General features: G+C 38.0%; 1 pseudogene; it reads left to right on the forward strand.

Annotated features, from left to right (window-relative positions):
* Positions 1-4,106: 4,106 nt before the first annotated feature.
* LOC113069052 (multiple PDZ domain protein-like) overlaps positions 4,107-19,545 on the forward strand; it is a 40,169-nt pseudogene continuing 24,730 nt past the window's right edge.

A 19,545-nucleotide genomic window follows, 5' to 3' on the forward strand; every position in this document is an offset into this window, starting at 1 on the left:
TCACCCCACATTCCATGTGTCTCTCCTTAAACCTCACCATCCTTCTGTCTCTCCCTCCACAGAACCTGGCTAAACCGAAGACCCCCCTCCACTCCTTCTAGATGACGGTGCGGCCTATGCAATAAGTGACATCCTGGACTCCGGGCGGTGTGGTGGACTACTGGAATATCTAGTGGACTGGCAAGGATAGGATTCCTGGGTCCCACGCAACAACATCCTGGATCCTAACTTACTCGACACCTTCCACTCCAATCATCCTGACCGACCAGCTCCCAGGTGAAGAGGAAGTCCACCCGTGGGGAGGGGGGTACTGTTACAAACACGCCAGGTTCCGCCCCCACTCAATCACTACGCACACCCTCACCTAAATACTGAGCACATCCACCTGATCCTCTTCATCACCCAATCACCTCGGCACCAAAAATACCACACACACGCACTCAATAGATGTACGGTCTCGTTCGCGACAAGGTCTTACCTGTATGCTCACTCTAAGGACTAACTCTTCCTGTACTTACCTCTCTCCAGCGATTCTCCGAAGATCCCGATTCCCAGTGTGCGTGTGTGTGGTTCACCTTCCTCCTCTAACATCTTCACCCAGCTTGCACTGATCCATTCTTCACTCAACCAAACACTACCTGCTCCTCTGCTTGTGTCTATTAATAAACCCATCTGTCTGTTACTCCTCAGCCTGTAACAGTAATGTTAAAGTTCACATATTTTGATGTGTTGCCTAACATACCAAGGCCACAAATATATAAAAATATTAACCATATTTCAAAGCCAATAAAAGTTATTATAAAATTAAATTTAAAGATGTATTTAAGTTCTACTTGAGTTCATTCTAAGTTCAACTTGCATTTAATATAAATTTAAACTATAATACATTTTATATAAGTGCATTTAGCAACATGTAGTTTCCACTTAAGAATTATTTTTCACTTGGAAGGAATGGAAAGACCTTCACCTTCTTCTGCTTCTCCAGACGCCACTGATCATCCTGCTCCTAAACTGAAATTATGTGTGGGAACTTGTATATTTCTGATGGAAATGACTGGCCATATTGCAATAACAACACCTAAGAATTTTCCATTGTATGGTCCAACTCCCGCTTTCCCAACACGCCTGCAGTTTAGGAGAAAAATTTCCAGTTTAATCTGAAGCATCCCGATTATGACAACCAGCACAGCTTGGGTTTTGAAGTCAAATAAAATCCTAATTACATTGCTTGCAAGGCCAAGAATGTACAGTTAGCATCAGGGATTAATATAAGTCGTCAGCAGGGGCTTAATGAGGGATGTTTTCTGCATATCACAGATTTGGCAGAACTGATTCACTTCACTCTTAAAGCCAAGGCCCCTGAAACGATCGACCGTCCTTTTAATCCTCAAAGGACCTCCTGTGGGAGGCAAATGATCCAGTCTCATTACAGTTTCTGCTTCAGAGTTCGGTACCACCAACAGTTCCTGGATACAGAGCCGACCTGTTGCTTCCTTGTGAAGGGTTTCCAGTGTATGCTCCCATCCAGAAAGTGGATCATGGAAAAAATAACATCTCACTCTAGCTGTTTCTGAAAACCTGCAAAACACTTACAAATACATACAATACAATGTAATTACCCACTGAAAGAAACACTAGTGGCAGTAAAATACCAACAACTTTTATTCTTTTCACAAAAATTATGATTACTTTAGCAGATTATTGATTAATAAAGACTTATTTTCATGTGGTTCCTCGCAAATTACCATGTTATATTACCTAAAAACTCTCACCATAGTTCATGAGTTGTAAACTAAAACAGTATGACATTTGCATCACATAAACAGCTCTATATTTTTGGCTTATCTGGTGTAGTAATTAAACAGCATTAAACTTGAGATACAAAGCACTCTCAGAACATTTCCGAACTGCCGTGATATAAACAATGACCATTGTATTAAACTGTTTTAAGAACAATGAACAAACTATTTAGTGAAAGACAGTTTGCATTAAAACTTCTGTGAAATGTGCTACAAGGAATGCAATATCATTTTGCAACCATTATATAGACATACAGTATTTATGCTTTTTCATGACGCTGTGCTGTTAATTAAACCTGCATCTGGAATCAAGGAAAATGATATTGCTTATAGCACCTCTGTGGGTGTGTCATGTGTAAAATGCAGTGAAATAGACCTAGATCAATGTATTTCAGGTTCTGCACTAATATAGCCATGGTCACGTATTTCCAATGAGCCTGTGTTTCAGAGACATGGGCCTTGTTTCATTTACAGTCTGTTTATGTGGCTTTCAGAGGCACAGCAGAGGTGAGTTTAACTGAAGAGGTGTTTTTATAGCCCTGAAGGGACTGTGATACATTTAACTTTCATTTCCATCTGCGGCATTGTCACTTCATTTGATTTGATCAGAATGTCACAACTGGTACAGAGAGGAGACATTAATCCTGTAAAACAGTGAGTGCAAGGGACTTGCTCTTTTCTAGGTGTTTCAGAGCCACAGTTCTCAGAGTGTTTGAGGGCAAATTTATCCAGAAGTTATATACATCTGACAAAACCTCCTTTCGGGTCTTCATTTGTTAAAGCATGAGTTAACAAATTATGTTAACATCTTGGACCATTGTGGCTTGATCTGTGCAGATTTCTCTCCTAAATCAGACAAGGCAGCTTTTTCACTGAGGGAAGCAGTATTATGAACAGGGGATGTGTGTGTTTAAAGTAAAAAAATATCTTAATGATGGATTTGTTTCTTACAAACACACAGTTTCTCAAGATTTGAACTGATGGACTGGAGTGATGTGGATTACTTGTGGATTATTGTGATGTTTTTATCAGCTGTTTGGACTCTCATTCTGACGGCACCCATTCACTGCAGAGCATCCGTTTGTTGAGACACTGATGCAGTGCTACTGTACATTTCTCCAAATCTGATGAAGAAACAAACTCATCCTAATCTTGGATTTTCTGAGGGTGAATAGATTTTCAACAAATTTTCTTTTCATTTCACTTAGTAATTTCAACTTCACCAATTATTTTGTTTCTATGACTTTCTAAAAGAGGAAAAATATTGAGCAATTAAGCTGTTTTGATCTGTTATTTTTAGAAAACAAAACACTATTACCAAACACTAATAATGAAAATAAAAAAAATTAACAAAATGTGCTATCTTATGCATTGCAAACATAGCCGAGGAATATTTGCTGAACAGGATGTATTCCTGTGTTAGAGTTTGAGCATGCAGTGTGGCTATTCATGCAGTCAAAGCTATACTCTGATTTGGTTTTTCTAAAGTATTTTCTGGGAGAGGCCGTGCACCTAATTATTTATGATATTCCCTCTACATCCTAATTAGTCTTCCTGGCACTGGAATTAAAAACAGGAGAGTTGTGTCCAATAAAAAGTCTTTGATGAATGGTCCTGCTGGTTTTCTTGGATTTTAGGTGCAGGTCACATCTGCTAACGTGCTCACTGCAGGAATATACAGCAGGGTCAACAGTCTGGTACCATAAAAACATCAAAAACATCAAAATCTGGGATTCAAAATCTAATTTAAACTTGTGGCCAAGGTCAGAAATTGACTGTGCAATTTATTTCATTAATAATAGAAATATGTCACTTACATAAAAATGTAGATTGGAATAATTTGAAAATGTAAAACTGTCTTTGTATTAGTTTGATATAGCTTCAAGTCTTGCTCTTGGTCTTTTTGCCTTATGAACTATCCATTTGTACTTTGGGAAAATTTATGCTACTTCACCTTATTTTTTTATTATTATTTATTTATTTATTATTTATTTTAGTATTTTATTTAGTATTTTTTTCTCCTTTGATCACACTGGGTAAATAATTTTGCCAAACGTGAACATTTTTTATATATATGACACATAAACACATTTAGGTGAACCTTTGGTGACCCTAGTCTGATGGAGGAGAAGAGGGGCAGATACAGTATATATATCTACTGTACGGCTTATATGATTTTCTGTGTCCGGTAATAAAAGATTCCTGTACCAAGCAGGCTCTGTTATCTATTCCAGTACAGTTTCTTCGGATGTTTGTGAGGTTTGCAGGGGTTCAGTGCCACGGAGCGGCGCAGTATGTGTGTGTGTGTGTGTGTGTGCCCATCTTTAACACAACACAGTCGGACAAGCTCCGTCTCGTAGCGAGATACCGCCGTTCATGTAAGTTGTTCTCAACAGAACCCGTTATTCTCCGTGAATGTGTGTGACTGGCGCGGCGCGGCGGGCTTTGATCTGGTCAGCTTGAGATACATTGTGACAAACGCGCTTTTGTTGGAACGAAACAGTGTCGCGCGCGAACCATCGATCCTTTGATGCCCGCCGCCGTGCGTCGTTGTTTTAAAGCCGTTTCCCGGACTGTAATTGCTCCTATTGGTCCACTTCTCCCATCCTTCGTCGCGCCAGCAGCCCGTTGCTTCATCCGTGCTCGGAACGAAAAGCGGATTTTATTCCTGAAATGCCTGATAGAAAGAGATCAGCGAGTAACGGGACACTGCCCCCAAACAGACACGTTTATCTGCCGTTTAAATATATGTTTTAATTTTTGTCTCCAAATGAAGGTCTTGTGAGCATTTTTATTAGATGTTATTACCAAACAACCAAATTATTCAAATATTATTTAATTACGTGTGCTTAGACATAAATGTGAGTTGTTAAATTAATCTCAGTAAGACAAAGCAGCCAGCCATTACATTCAAATTTGTTTCCAATAAATATTTTTATCATAAAATAAATGTAACTGTACAGTGTAAAAAATAAAGTAAATAAACAGAGTATTCGAATTTACAAAGGAAGTTGCCTCCTATTGCAGTCTCTCTACATCAAAACTTCGTTTAATTCAATTGTCCTTGCCGTTTCTTTGTAATTAAGTGGAATTTACTTGCAATTTCTGAGTGGAAGTACATATACAACTTTTTTCTTTATTAAAAATAACATTGCAAAAATATGACAAAATAACACAATTCTGGTGTGCTGCATGAGTTTGGACATTATTGAACTAGTGACAAAAAGTGTGTTTTGAGGGACTCAAATAATGCATACTTGAAACAATCAGGCAGCCATTGTCAATGTTTGAACAGCTGCTGTGGATCAGAATCTCTTTAATGTGCAGATAGCACGCCAGCTTCATCTGTGTGACATCAAATAGTGATAGTTCATTCATTACTTCATCAGACTGTAATTGCAGCGTAATAGACACTACTAACTTATCCTAGATATATGTTGTGTTTTGTTGCAGAAATGGCATATGCATGTGTTTGAAAAAACTTTTGTTTGGTCGTGGCTGCATGTAGTTTTACTCTTGAAGTGTGTTAGGAGGGAAAAGACTTGATCTTCTCCTGTAGCGTCTCACAGTAGATGTCACATACATATAAATGTAACTTTATAAATGTCTTGACTGTGTGATATCAGTAACAGTCAAACATTTAGATGCTGTCCAGACTGTTGATAGGGCAAAAGTTCAGTCTCTGGCTGACCTCTGATAGGAGATAACGCACACTGGACAGTTTCACATCAGCACGACTTCTTCTGTAAATCTCGTCCTCCTTTCATTGTAGTCAGTGATGATAAAAACTCCCACAATGGCAAGCTATTCACTGCAGACCTGTCGCTTACAGGCATTTCTAAAGAAACCAGAGCCAGTGTCTGTGTCCCATCCTCATGGGAAGCACGGGGTGATCAGAAATCTGGAATCTGAGGGTGCAAAAAATAAAAAATAAAAATGTATATAGGCTCTCAAACCTTATTCTGCTTTCTGCAAATACAAACTACATTCATTCATTTTATTTCTGTTTTATTTCAATTACCAAAGTCAATTGTTAATAGTTTTAGTTTATAACAACAACATTGGCATGCATTGCATGTACAAATTGGTACTGTTCTGTATTTACAGAGAATAAAATGAATGTCATGTCCTTGTCCCTTTAGTCAAATGCACTTGTAACAGTAAATGTAACTGTTAATTTCAGGCAGGTAATGAGGAAAGACAACAGGAAGGACACACAAGATGATTGAAACAATGGGTAAGTTCATTTATTTTTGCATTCCTGTGGAAATATGGTCTCTGATGTCTGACTGGTCTGCACAGGATTGTGGGTAATTGACCGTTAGCAGGGAGCTTGACTGACAGGTGATCTGACCAATCAGAATGTGGATATTATCTTGTCCGACAGCTACTGAAACTTTTTCAATATAACTAGATATAAAGATGTGCGCAGGGTTAAGCTGTGCAGGTGTTGGCTTCCACAGTAACAGAAATAAGGCATTCTTCTCGTGCCAAGTGTCATAAGATCAGAGTAAATGAGCTGAATCTCACAAAACCTTTCGGGAGCATATATTATATTCAACCTTAAAGTCAAAATACGAAATTGTATTTGAGAGGCAGCATTTCCTTTATACAAAATGTAATTTAAATAATTAGAATTATTAAATAATAATGTTAATTTGCTTTTGGAGTGAAATATGAGCAGAACAAGTTCTTGACATGTTTTGTAAGATAATCCATTGCAGTCTGCAGTTGTTTATATATATATATATATATATATATATATATATATATATATATATATATAATTAGCTTGTAACATTTTTGCATTTTGCATTTATACTTTCATCCAAAAAACAGCCTGTTCTACCAGAGAGGAGCAGAGAGAGAGAAAGTTCAGCCATTATTTAACCAGGAAAAATAAAACAAGCAAAAACATAGTAATTAGAAATTATTAAAAAAAATTATAATAATAAACATTTAATTGGACAGGTTCTTGGCATGTTTTGATAAATCCAAGACAATAGTTTTTAATTTTATATAGAATTTTTTTATGTGTAGAAAAGTTAGTCATTAAGTGTGTTGCTGTATATCCAATGTTTATTTATTTAGTTAGTTCTAATCATAATTCACTACTATACTCCAGATCTTTACATCTTGGAGATTTGAGTTAGAATTCACTACCAGGCAAAAGTTTGGGGTCAGTAAGTTTTAAAGAAAATGATCATTTTAAATCAAAAGTGATAGTAAAGAGATTTTTTGAAGATCATGTGACACTGAAGACTGGAGTGATGATGCTGAAAATACAGCTCTGATCACAGGAATAACTTATGTTAACATTTAATAAAATCTAAATAAAATATTTGAATTATAAAAATATTTCACCACTCAGTCCCCCACATAAACACATGAGAAATATGCTTTTTCATAAAAGTTACTTTACATGTATTAATTTTATCCAAAGCAGCTCATTCCACCAGAGAGGATCAGAGAGAGTGAAGGCTCTGGAAAGCCACGTTGTGCCTCATTGAGAAGGAATAAAAAAATGTAGATGGCTGACAGGAGAGCGTTAATTCTCTCAATTTGAGCAGAAAAATAAAAACTCTTGAGACTTAAAATCTCTTTTACTGAAGAAAGTGTTGTGTTTCTCACAGCATAAGTCTAAGGAGATCATAGAAACGACTGGCATGATCTAAAATATTTAAAACAAAAATTAAAAGACTTATGTATTTGAGGTCCACATAAAATTTCTGTCCATTGCAGATTTAACATTAACAAACTTAATGGGAGTCATACATAAATTAAACCACTCAGGAAAACAGGTTAATTAGTACTAATACAGAAATCTGACCTGTTAATGTATGACTAATAAATATGTATCACCTAATGTTTGTTAAGACCGTTTCATCCAAATGGATGCAAATTTAACATGCAACTCAGTTGCATAAATGTTCAATTTAGGCCAAAATATACGTGGGCATACAATATTATAAAATGCAGCCCATATCTATTAAATTAGTTCACAATAGTCAAAGATCATATTATATTATGTGGTTATAGTCTAATTAATAAGCTCTACCCTATAAATTGTCCTAAACGCTTTTAAAGATAGCTATGTGCATGTGTTTTTTCCAGCTTTGGCTGTGAATTATCGACTCTCTTGCTCTTGTTCAGTGAGAAGAGTGTGTACTCTAGCATTCATACCCACGAGGCATCAGGCTGTGCGATTAAAAGACAGAGCAATGAAATCCTCCACAGAAAACACTCCACGCCGCTCTGAAGATCCACTCTTCCCTCAATTATTGAAATATTCCCTGAATATTTAAGCGGATAACGTACCTGTGTGAGAAAGAAAATGAATTATAGAAAACCTTTCTAGCACAGTTCATCACAGACTGACGGATCTATTACTGTTTCTGACACGATAGTCAAACTTTAGTGCATAAACAGAAATGAAAGGCTGTCTTAACCTGCAATGGTTTCTGTGATTGGAAATCATTTTTGATGGTGGTCTCCAGAGTTTCCTCACAGGTGTGTGTGTGTGTGTGTGTGACAGATACGCAGCGTTGTCTGCATGCCATAGAGAGGTTACAGTCTCGCTTGAAAGAAAAGGGAGCAGACGTTCCTGCCGAGGAGAAGCTGAATCTTCTGACGGCTGTTCTGCAGAGTCCTCTGTTTCACCAGATCCTTGCGCTGCAGAAATCAGTGCAGCATCTGAAAGAGCATGTAAGAACAAAACACAACACTGCAGGAAAAAATACTTTGGTTTTGTTGGGCAAACAACAAACCAGTTCAAACAGAGAGAAAAAGAATAATTGATTTATTTACCCTCCATGTAGAAATTTCTAAGAATATTCATATAAGGTCAGGTGCAAAAAACCCATTCTCCTCTGACCTCTAGCATCAACAAGGCATTTTCGCCCACAGGACTGCCGCATACTGGATGTTTTTCCCTTTTCACACCATTCTTTGTAAACCATAGAAATGGTTGTGCGTGAAAATCCCAGTAACTGAGCAGATTGTGAAATACTCAGACCGACTCGTCTGGCACCAACAACCATGCCTCGCTCAAAATTGCTTAAATCACCTTTCTTTCCCATTCTGACATTCAGTTTGGAGTTCAGGAGATTGTTTTGACCAGGACCACACTCCTGAATGCATTGAAGCTACTGCCATGTAATTGGTTGATTAGATAATTGCATTGATGAGAAACTGAACAGGTGTTCCTAATAATCCTTTAGGTGAGTGTATGTATATATATATGAACCATATATATAGCACAGAATGCTGCCTCGTGTCCTTGGTCGTTTCAGACATGCTGACATCTTAAGATTTGAGTCTCAGTTGATTATTCAGTCATTTGTTTTAACAGTCCGCTTTGAATCCTTGCTGCCCTGATCTGAGCTGATTGAGATTACGTGATTATTCAAATCACAAACAATGAAAAAAATACTGGAAAATATTCATAAGTAAGGCACAGCTTAATTATTTAGGGAGAAGCTTCGCTGGTTGGGCAGATTTGGGGGTTTTTGAGCTTTGTGTGTTCATGGAGAGTTTGGCACCGGCAGCCGTTTGGTCTGAAGTATGCGAGTTATGCTGGAACAGAGGAATGGAGATTACCAGATCCCCAGGGCCTTGCCTCTCGCTCTCTTCACTCATATACTTATGAACTGCAGAGTGGAACGATGTTAACAGCCCGTGTGGAAGAAGGAAACCATCTAATGTCAGTCTAAAAGTTATGGACTCGTATAGAACACAGCTAATAACCCTTTTGAAAAAAGTGCCCTTAACTGTATAGAATGTGCACTTGTAGTGTACTTCAAATCTTGAGTGTGTTTTTATAAAACTACACTTGCAGATAATATAATAGTGTTCATGAACACTTCTCTTTTGCCGAGATAATCCATCCACCTCACAGGTGTGGCATATCAAGATGCTGATTAGACAGCATGATTATTGCACAGGTGTGTCTTAGGCTGGCCACAATAAAAGGCCACTCTAAAATGTGAAGATTTACTTTATTGGTGGGGTCCGGGGGGCCGAAAACCAATCAGTATCTGGTGTGACCATCATTTGCCTCATGCAGTGCAACACATCTCCTTCACATAGAGTTCCCGTGGGATGTTGGTCCACTACTCTTCAAGGGCTGTGCGAAGTTGCTGGAAATTGGCAGGAATTGGAACACGCTGTAGTATACGCTGATCCAGAGCTTCCCAAACATGCTCAACGGGTGACATGTCTGGTGAGTATGCTGGCTATGCAAGAACTGGGATGTTTTCAGCTTCCAGGAATTGTGTACAGATCCTTACAACATGGGGCTGTGCATTATCATGCTGCAACATGAGGTGATCGTGTGGATGAATGGTACAACAATGGGCCTCAGGATCTTGTCACGGTATCTCTGTGCTTTCAAAATCCCATCAATTAAATGCACCTGTGTTCGTTGTTCATAACATACACTTGCCCATGCCATAACCCCACCGCCACCATGGGCCACTCGATATACAATGTTGACATCAGCAAATCGCTCACCCACACAACGCCATACACACTGTTTGCGATCTGCCCTGTACAGTGAAAACCGGGATTCATCCGTGAAGAAAACACCTCTCCAAAGTGCCAGACACCATTGATTGTTGCAAACTGATTGTTGCAGCAGCTGTCCGGGTGGCTGGTCTCAGACGATCTTGGAGGTGAAGATGCTAGATGTGGAGGTCCTAGGCTGGTGTGGTTAAACACCTGTGGTTGTGAGGCCTCTTGGATGTACTGCCAAATTCTCTGAAACACCTTTGGAGATGGCTTATGGTAGAGAAATGAACATTCAATTCACAGGCTACAGCTCTGGGGGACATTCCTGCAGTCAGCATGCCAATTGCATGCTCCCTCAAAACTTGCAACATCTGTGGCATTGTGTGGTGTGATAAAACAGCACGTTTTAGAGTGGCCTGTTATTGTGGCCAGTAGTGTTGTCAAAAGATCCGGTACTTCGGTACCAAGTCGGTACTAAAAAGTACCTTTAAAAAGTACAGACAGCACCGAGGACTCGGTCAACCCGGTTCTTGACGCATACAGCGCTATGATTTCTGTGAATCAGAAAATGCGGACGGAATCTCAAAATGAAACCTACATTTTAATATGGACAGTCACAGAATTCGTAAAGTTAGCATAAATTAATCAAATCAAATCTCAATATGGACTAGTATCTGTAAATCTGTAAACCGCTGATTTTCACTGGTATCGTAAATTTGTTACTTAGGCAAAGGTAAACATCGCGATTGCTTTAGCAAACACCTTTAATAACCTGAGAAGTTTTTTTTGGTCCACACTAACCTGCAGGGTTGTTTATGCCAACTGCTGGCGTCTGGCTCTGTCTGTGCTGCTATAGTTACCAGAATACAGAGAGAGAGAGAGAGAGAGAGAGAGAGAGACATGAGTTCATGTGTGAAGTGGAGCAGAAGTCATTTTTGAAACGTGGATGAGCCATACTGGAGGCCTAATCCTCTTACATGGGAAGACTAACAAACACACGCTCTCGCAGAGCTGACATAGTTTAGAGCGCATTCAAAGCTTGTGCACGACCAGCAACCGAGCCTGGAGTCTGCGGCTGTTAATCTGAAGAGCCTCTGGGAGACGTTTATGAACATTAATGTTTACTGCGTAGTCTGAAGAGCGGCCGTTCGTGTGGAGAAGAGCCACATAAAACCTGCAGAACCTGACATAGTTTGTTAAAGAGACAGTTCACCCAAAAAAATTACAATTCTGTCATCATTTACTCTCCCTGATGTCGTTCCAAACCTGTATGAGTTTCTTTCTTCTGTTAACCACAAAAACAAAAAACAAAAAACAAAACACATTTTGAAGAATGCTGGAAACCAAACAGTTGACGGAAGCCATTGACTACCATAGTATGGCATAGGGATGCACAATATTAGATTTTTGCCAATATCTAATATGCCAGTATTTTTCAACTCATTTGGCCGATGCCGATATATTTCATTTTGTTTTTCCAACTTGATGGGTGGATAAATAATAAATGACAGAGTTCTCATTTTTGGCTGAACTATTCCTTTAATGAGTCACCAACACATGAGATATTCATGTGAAATAGACTCACAAACACTGATAACAGCAAGGACAGAGCTGTAAATCACTGGAGTGCACATCGGTGAAACTGAGCCGGAAAGACAATGGTTTAATAAGCAATTAACTTCAAACAAACAGCAAATGTTTTAAGGAAATGACTTTACACACTGCAATGTGAAGTGCTTGTTATTTTTCTCACAGAGAGATGCTTTTTTGGGGCACGTTTTGCCGTGGTAATTGATGTGAAATGGTTTGTACTTCATCAGGAGTGTGTGCTCGAGTTGGGGAGGGAAATAAAAAGTTAATTAAGCAGCTCCTGGATGTAATGAAAAACATGTGTGCGCAGATGGCTGGGAGGACAAATTATCACCCGAAATGATCAAAACAAATGAGTTTTCCACGCTCTTTCAGGGCTGTGTATATATTTACAGGCTCAGTGAAAGAAGCTGAATGCTTGGAACACACAGAGCGAGGGGTAATTTGGGCTGTTTTCTGTCACTCTTTCTCTCAGACTCCATATATTAACCCTGATCTGAAGGACAGCGATGAAGGATTCTCAGCTCAACCTTCATCTGAAGAGTACAAACACATCATCTGCTCCATGGCTCAGGTGACACACAACATACATCCATCTATTTATCCATCCGTCCGTCATTCCATCGTTCAATCAATAATTCTGTTGTTCCATCCATCCATCCATCTATCTATCCATCCATTGTTTGATCTATCGTCCTATTATTCATCCATCCAATTCAGTTATATTCTCTATATTATCATTTTTTTTACATTATAAATATAAAATAGAGATTACAGTATTCTACAGTGGCATTTTCTCCTGTTTTCCCCCAACTCCTGATGACATGTTGGGCTAAATCAAAGGGCATCAGGGACGAACTTTGTCCCACCAGCTATTTTTGGGCATCTCTGATGTAGATCATTTAAATCTTTGCTAAACAATGTTTAACTCTCATATGGCTCTTAAATAGTCAATAAGAAACCACACATTAAGAAGTTCACTTTCTGAGCACAAACCCAAATAGCTGTGTGATTGTGACTTTATTTGTTGTTGTTCTGTGTGTGCGTGTGCATGCATGCGTGTGTGTGTGTGTGTGTGTGTGTGTGTGTGTGTGTGTGTGTCTGTGGGTGTGTAGGGTCGGTACTGGACTCAAATCGACCTGCTGAAGCCGGTATCAGGTGGTTTGGGCTTCAGTGTTGTTGGTTTGTGTAGTGAGAACCGTGGAGAACTTGGCATCTTCATTCAGAAGATACAGGCTGGAAGTGTGGCATACAGGTCAGAACACACACACACACACACACACAATTGTTTCACTGTTTTAGTGAGGACATTGCATAGCCTTCCAATGATTTTCTGTCAGGTTAATGATATTTATACCCTCTAAACTTAACCCAAAAACATCTGCAGAACACTAGATTTACATCAGATAAGTCTTTTTAACTATTTGGGGACCAGTCAAATGTCACAGTAGAGGGTTGTCAAAGTGTTTCTCCAAATAAGTGAGGACATTTGGCCCTCACAAGTATAGTAAATGAAGTACACACACACTCATCCAGTCAGATGATCAGTGATTTGTACACACAACTCCTCTAGTTCATTCCCATTTTAAAAATAAATATTACTCATATTTTAAAGATCTGCTGCAATTCTCATTTCTTCCCTTTTAATCACAAATGTGTCACCAGTTCATGTCACATCAGCTCTTTCCTGCTCAAAGTCCATGCTGAAGCTAGTTTGCTGACATGCTAGTGCTTTTTATCAGTTTGGTTTTTCTTTGTGAGAGCACATTTCTTCCTGCTTGTTATGTGCTCCATACAAATATAGATATATCTTACACTGTACTACAAAACGGTGTTGCATAATCATTCTTAGCTCAGCCATGAGGTCATCATTCACATTATTATTATTATTTTATTTTTTTTGGTAATTTTGTCTTTTCCTTGTGAATAATAATTACACTTTAGCAGACTTTTAAAAAGAGCAATTATTAGGGAAATGTACTTATATAAATACACTTAAGTGTGAACCGAAATCAATATTTTCAGACACTTATTTGCATGTTAATTGCAAACAAATGAAAATAGTACAGGACTTCTTTAAAGAACACTAAAAATCTTACTATTCAAAAACTTTTGACTGGTAGTGTATTATCTGCAAGCTTGACACCCTTTTCTCTGTAGTGATTGTGAGTTGATCTCAGTACAGTTTTGATTGTTAAACGTATGTTTCTCTATTCTAGTGATGGAAAGCTAAAGGAGGGAGATCAGATACTGGCAGTTAAAGGTCAGCCGTTGGATCAGAGCGTCAGTCACCAGCAGGCCATCGTTCTCCTGCAGCGAGCGTCGGACTGCGTGAGCCTCACTGTCACCCGCGGACCCGTCCCGCAGCTCTCCAGCCCTGTGGTGTCCAGGACTCCCAGTGCTGCCAGCACACTTTCAGCTCACTCCAGTGCGGTGAGACACACACACACACACACAACACACACACACACACACACACACACACACACACACATATAAATACCCCTATCGTCACATATACCAGTGTAGAGTCACTATTACTATTAATCAAACTTATGGTAGTTTCACCTAAGTTTCACTTCATTTTTGAGCATTTGGTCAGAACTTGGTGATTTTAGTTTTCGTTTAGTTTTCATTCTAATATTCTAATATGCTTATTTTCTGCTCAAGAAACATTTCTGATTATTATCCAGGTTGAAAACATTCGTTCTGATTAACATTTTTGTGGAAACAATTTGTTTGTATTTCAGAATTCTTTTATGAATATTACGTTACAAAATAACAGCATTTATTTATAATCAGAAATGTTTCTTATACAGCAAATCAGTATATTAGAATGATTTCTGAAGATCATGTGACACTGAAGACTGGAGGAATGATGCTGAAATTTCATCTTTGATCACATAAATTACATTTTAACTTATGTCCATAAAGAAAACAGTTATTTTTTAACTGTAATAATAAGTTGCAATTTTTTTTTTATCAAATAAATGCTGGCTTGGTGAGCAGAAGAGACTTCTTTCAAAAACCTTCACAAAAGAAATAACTGGTCCAACCCAGCAGTGTCTGCTTCTATTCACGGTAAATAAGCGAATCATTTTTGGAAGGTTACACGACTTGAATGACAAAAGTTGTGTTGAAAGTGGTATAAAAGTTCTGTTTCATGTGAATATTCCTGCTGTGCTTAGTGGGGAGCGAGACATAATAGAGATGTGACACAGCCCCTTTATAAAAGGATACGACCCCCTGCTGTTCTCCGTTTGGGATCGGAGATCTTGCAGTTTGTTTCAACTTCAAAGTTATTTTTTTCTAAAATCTGTGAACAGGATAAAGCACTCAAAGTTGTTAAGAGTAAAAAACAATAATAGTCTTTATTTTAAAAAGGTGTCTGTAATGTGTTGAGATTTGAGGTGCCCCACCCTGCTCGCTCAAAATTTTTACTAATAAGGCCCAAAGCATACCTATTATCTAACCACCACAGAGTAATGGGACTTCAAACTGGCAAGCTGTTTCGAACTCCAAAAGAATGTACTTTTGACCTGATTTTGTTGCCATGCCATCGTTTTTCAGACATCTTTATACTATATTTACTAAAGATGCACCAAAATGAAAATTGTGGGCTGAAATCGAAAAAATCAGGATGCGCTTGACCGATGAATGAAACTGAAAAAAAGAGGTGCTACAGTGATCTATTAGCCACATTATATAGTATTGTTGACAGAATTGACAGAATTTGAAAGCTGAGACTTTGTTTCCTATTAAAAGTAACAAAGCTCAAAGCCTAGTGTGATTATTAAATGACAGGTGCTACAAATAATGTGAAGTGATGTTCATGGATCACCAGAAGAAGCACAAACTAAAAGACTGAGATCCAGCACTGTGTTTACCTGTTGTAGTTTATCCATGCTTTGTGCATGCTGGATGTACGGATTAGGACTTGAGTGATGAATACAACAGTCAACTGACTGCCATTTTATGGTCACTTGAACAACATGTATTATTAGTGAGATGTTTTCCAAAGAGGTAGAACAGGGGTCATGCTCGCATAGGGCTGACTGCGTCACAAGTTGTTTTTTGGTCCCAGTTAACACGGAACATTCTCAGAGCATTAGCAACAAATGTTCCTCCAGCTATGTCAGTAGAACATTCATTTTTAAATGTTACTACTTGTTTCGGAATGTTCAGACAACATTCAAAAGTAACATTCTCATCATGTTGCAAAAATGTAAAACAAAATGTTCCCCGAATGTTTTGCAATGTCAATTGCATCTTTTGAATGTTCAGGGAGTGTTCAGAAATATTCTGAAATGTTTTCATAACTTAATGGGAACTTTAGCAAAATGATACTAGAACATGTTTTGTTAGCTGGTTGCGTGCAGCAGCAACATCCACTGGATTTATGGCAATCTGATGTTAGCTGGCAATAATAACTGTTACATTTCTAACTAGTATTTTTCAGAAACCGATCAATCCGCCATGAATGCAAAAATCATGAACTTGCGTTTTAACATGCTTTTATATATATGTGCAATTATAGACCCACTGGACTCGATCGAGATGGTGGAGATTATCGAACTGGTGAACGATGGAACCGGTTTGGGCTTCGGGATTGTTGGTGGTAAAACCACCGGCGTTATCGTCAAAAACATTCTGCCTGGAGGTATCGCTGACCAGGTAAGTGCACTTTTGACATTTTTATGCACTGTTCTGTTACCATTGGTGGTCTTTCTGGACATTGGTGGTCTTTCTGGACATTGGTGGTCTTTAGGACAGTCAATTTCATTTGGTGCAATTAATTTTAAATAAAGCGTCATCTGTGTGTCACAGTTACTGACAAACTTGATGCAGGATGACTGACTGTGTGATGTAGGCTATAAATGCAATTATATCCCCCTAAAATTTGAGATATGAGTTAAAAAAGCCCCTTTATGGGTTTTTGTCTCATATTTATGTCATATGATATAGTTTAGCAATATCAGAAAAGCAAGAGTTCTATTTTTCCTGAATATCTGCACAATTGCAAATGTGATACTGATTTTATGGAATAGTTCAATAAACAAGAAGTTAGTATGGTTACGTTTATACAATATTGTTAATATTGTTTATCTTTTTTTTTTTCTCAATTTCAATAGTTATGTACAAAGCCAGCACCAGAAATGATGTGCGTCTATGAGCTAAACACAGCACTGTTTTGTAACTGAATGAATCCACATTTTTTAAACAGAGTGAGCGAATGATTCAGTGACTCATTCATAAAGACTCGTTTCTGAATGAATCAGCGATTTGAATGCATTGGTTGAATGACTCACTCACTCATTAAGACTGGCAGTTAAACGTTTCATATTTAGAGTATATATTTTTTTAATTAATTCCATGTTTCAATATTCAATTAACAAAGCATTAATACCAAATTACTATGATTATTTATGCAATGTTGAATCAAAATGTTTCTTTCTAAAGCTACTTTTTGTAATGTCTATTCAATGCTTTTCTCATTTAACACAATGACTTCAAATGATCCTTTGTGGGGTAATTGCTCAGTTAAAATCGATCTGCATTTAATTTGTGATTAATTGGTTTAGTTAATCTGCATATCATCTAATTAATTAGCCTGACATTTCACCTGACAGCCCTAAAAAAACAAAACTGAAGTCAATTCAACCCAGGAATAAAAACATCTACATTTAGCTGACGCCAAAGCGAATTACAATTGCTATATATGTCAGAGGTCACACGCCTCTGGAGCAACTAGGGGTCTCGCTCCGTGACACATAGGTGTCTCACAGTGGATTCGAACACAGGTCTCTCACACCAAAGGCATGCGTTTTATCCACTGCGCCAGCACCACCCCAGAAGAACATCATAAAATCTGTTTATGAAAATAACAGAAGTTCAAAGTCTCTCTCACTGGTTCTAGGACGGTCGCTTGTGGGGATCACGTCCTGCGGATCGGTGATGCAGATCTGTTTGGTCTGAGCAGTGAGCAGGTTGCTCAAGTTTTGAAACAATCTGGAAACAGAGTCCGACTCCTCCTCAGTTGCGGTACGGCGGATGACGCTTCTGCCACCCTGCCGACCGTCACTGAGCAACAGGTTCAGCTGCACATGTGCCACATTGCTGAACACATTTTGCTCTTTTGAGATCGACTGCATTGACTGATAACCATGCAGTCTTCAATGAACAGTTCACCCAAAAATGAAAATGTGCTGAAAATGTAAGCACCCTCAGGTCATCCAAGACTGTACTGTAGATGAGTTTGTTTCTTCATCAGATTTGAAGAAATGTAGAATTCCATCGATTGCAGTGAATGGGTGAATGGGTGCCATCAGAATGAGAGTCCAAACAGTTGATGAAAACATAACAATAATCCACAAGTTATCCAAACCATTCCTGTCCACCAATTAACATCTAGAAAAGACAAAAGCTGTGTGTTTGTAAGAAACAAATCCAATCCTTTAACACTTGAATCTTATCACATTCGAGGACCGGAAAGATCTGTTTATCAATATAGATATCATATTGATTTATTTTTTATCAGAATAGCAGAATTAAGTGAATATAAGAGTGGATTTCCATTCATTTATCTACTATACTTTGGTTTGAATGGATGTTGCAATTTTTGCCATGTCTTCCTATGCCCAAATTCTAATATGAAAAGTTGCAATTTATTAGGAAATATAGCAGGTGTTTTTGTTTTTATTTTTTATATTGCCTTTCTCTAATAACATTAAATGTCTTCTTGAGAATATTATTTTAATTACTAATCATTGCATTATGTCCTCAATGTCAGTCTAACGAAAGCCTGAGGCCAGTGCGACAAACCTATTAAGCTAGGAATAATAATTACAAGGGAATGTTTTCTTACCCTAATGAGTTTGTTGCAACTGGCTGCTGATCTTTAATGACATGGTAGTAAAACAACAGCACTTGAGAATTAGCAATAGACATGATGAATTATGTTTTGTGGTATTAGTTTGTTTCAAACCATTTCAAACGATGGTTATGTCAATCTCCTTGTTATTGTGTAAAAATCTGTGTTTGTGTCTGCTGTCAGGGTTTTGAGGAAGAGGAACAGGATGCTTTCGATGTGAGCTTGATGAAGAATGCTCAGGGTTTAGACATCACCATCGCGGGGTATGTGGGGGACAAAACATCAGGTGAGCTGTATATCAGACAGTCAGTTATATGAATAAGCAGATCTGATGTGCAGACTAAACAGACTAATGGTTATTATAAGTGCTGTCAAACAATTAATCGCGATTAATCGCATCCAAAATAAAAGTTTTGTTTACATAATACTGTATATGTGTGTGTACTGTGTATATTGAAAGTGAAAGTAAAGTGAAAGTAAAGTGAAATACAGTCAAGTAATGGTGACCCATAGAATTTCTGCTCTACATTTAACCCATCCAAAGTGCACACACACAGCAGTGAACACACACACACACACACACACACACTGTGAACACAAACCCAGAGCAGTTGGGAGTGATTTATGCTTATGAAGTCATGGCCTATACATTTATTATATATATATATATATATAAATACACAGACATGCATATATTTGTAAAATATTTACATGTATTTATTTATATTTATAGAATTTATATAAAATATATATTTATATTTATAATATGTATTCATT

This window comes from Carassius auratus, unplaced genomic scaffold, assembly GCF_003368295.1.
Source record: "Carassius auratus strain Wakin unplaced genomic scaffold, ASM336829v1 scaf_tig00000563, whole genome shotgun sequence".
Taxonomy (NCBI): Eukaryota; Metazoa; Chordata; class Actinopteri; order Cypriniformes; family Cyprinidae; genus Carassius; species Carassius auratus.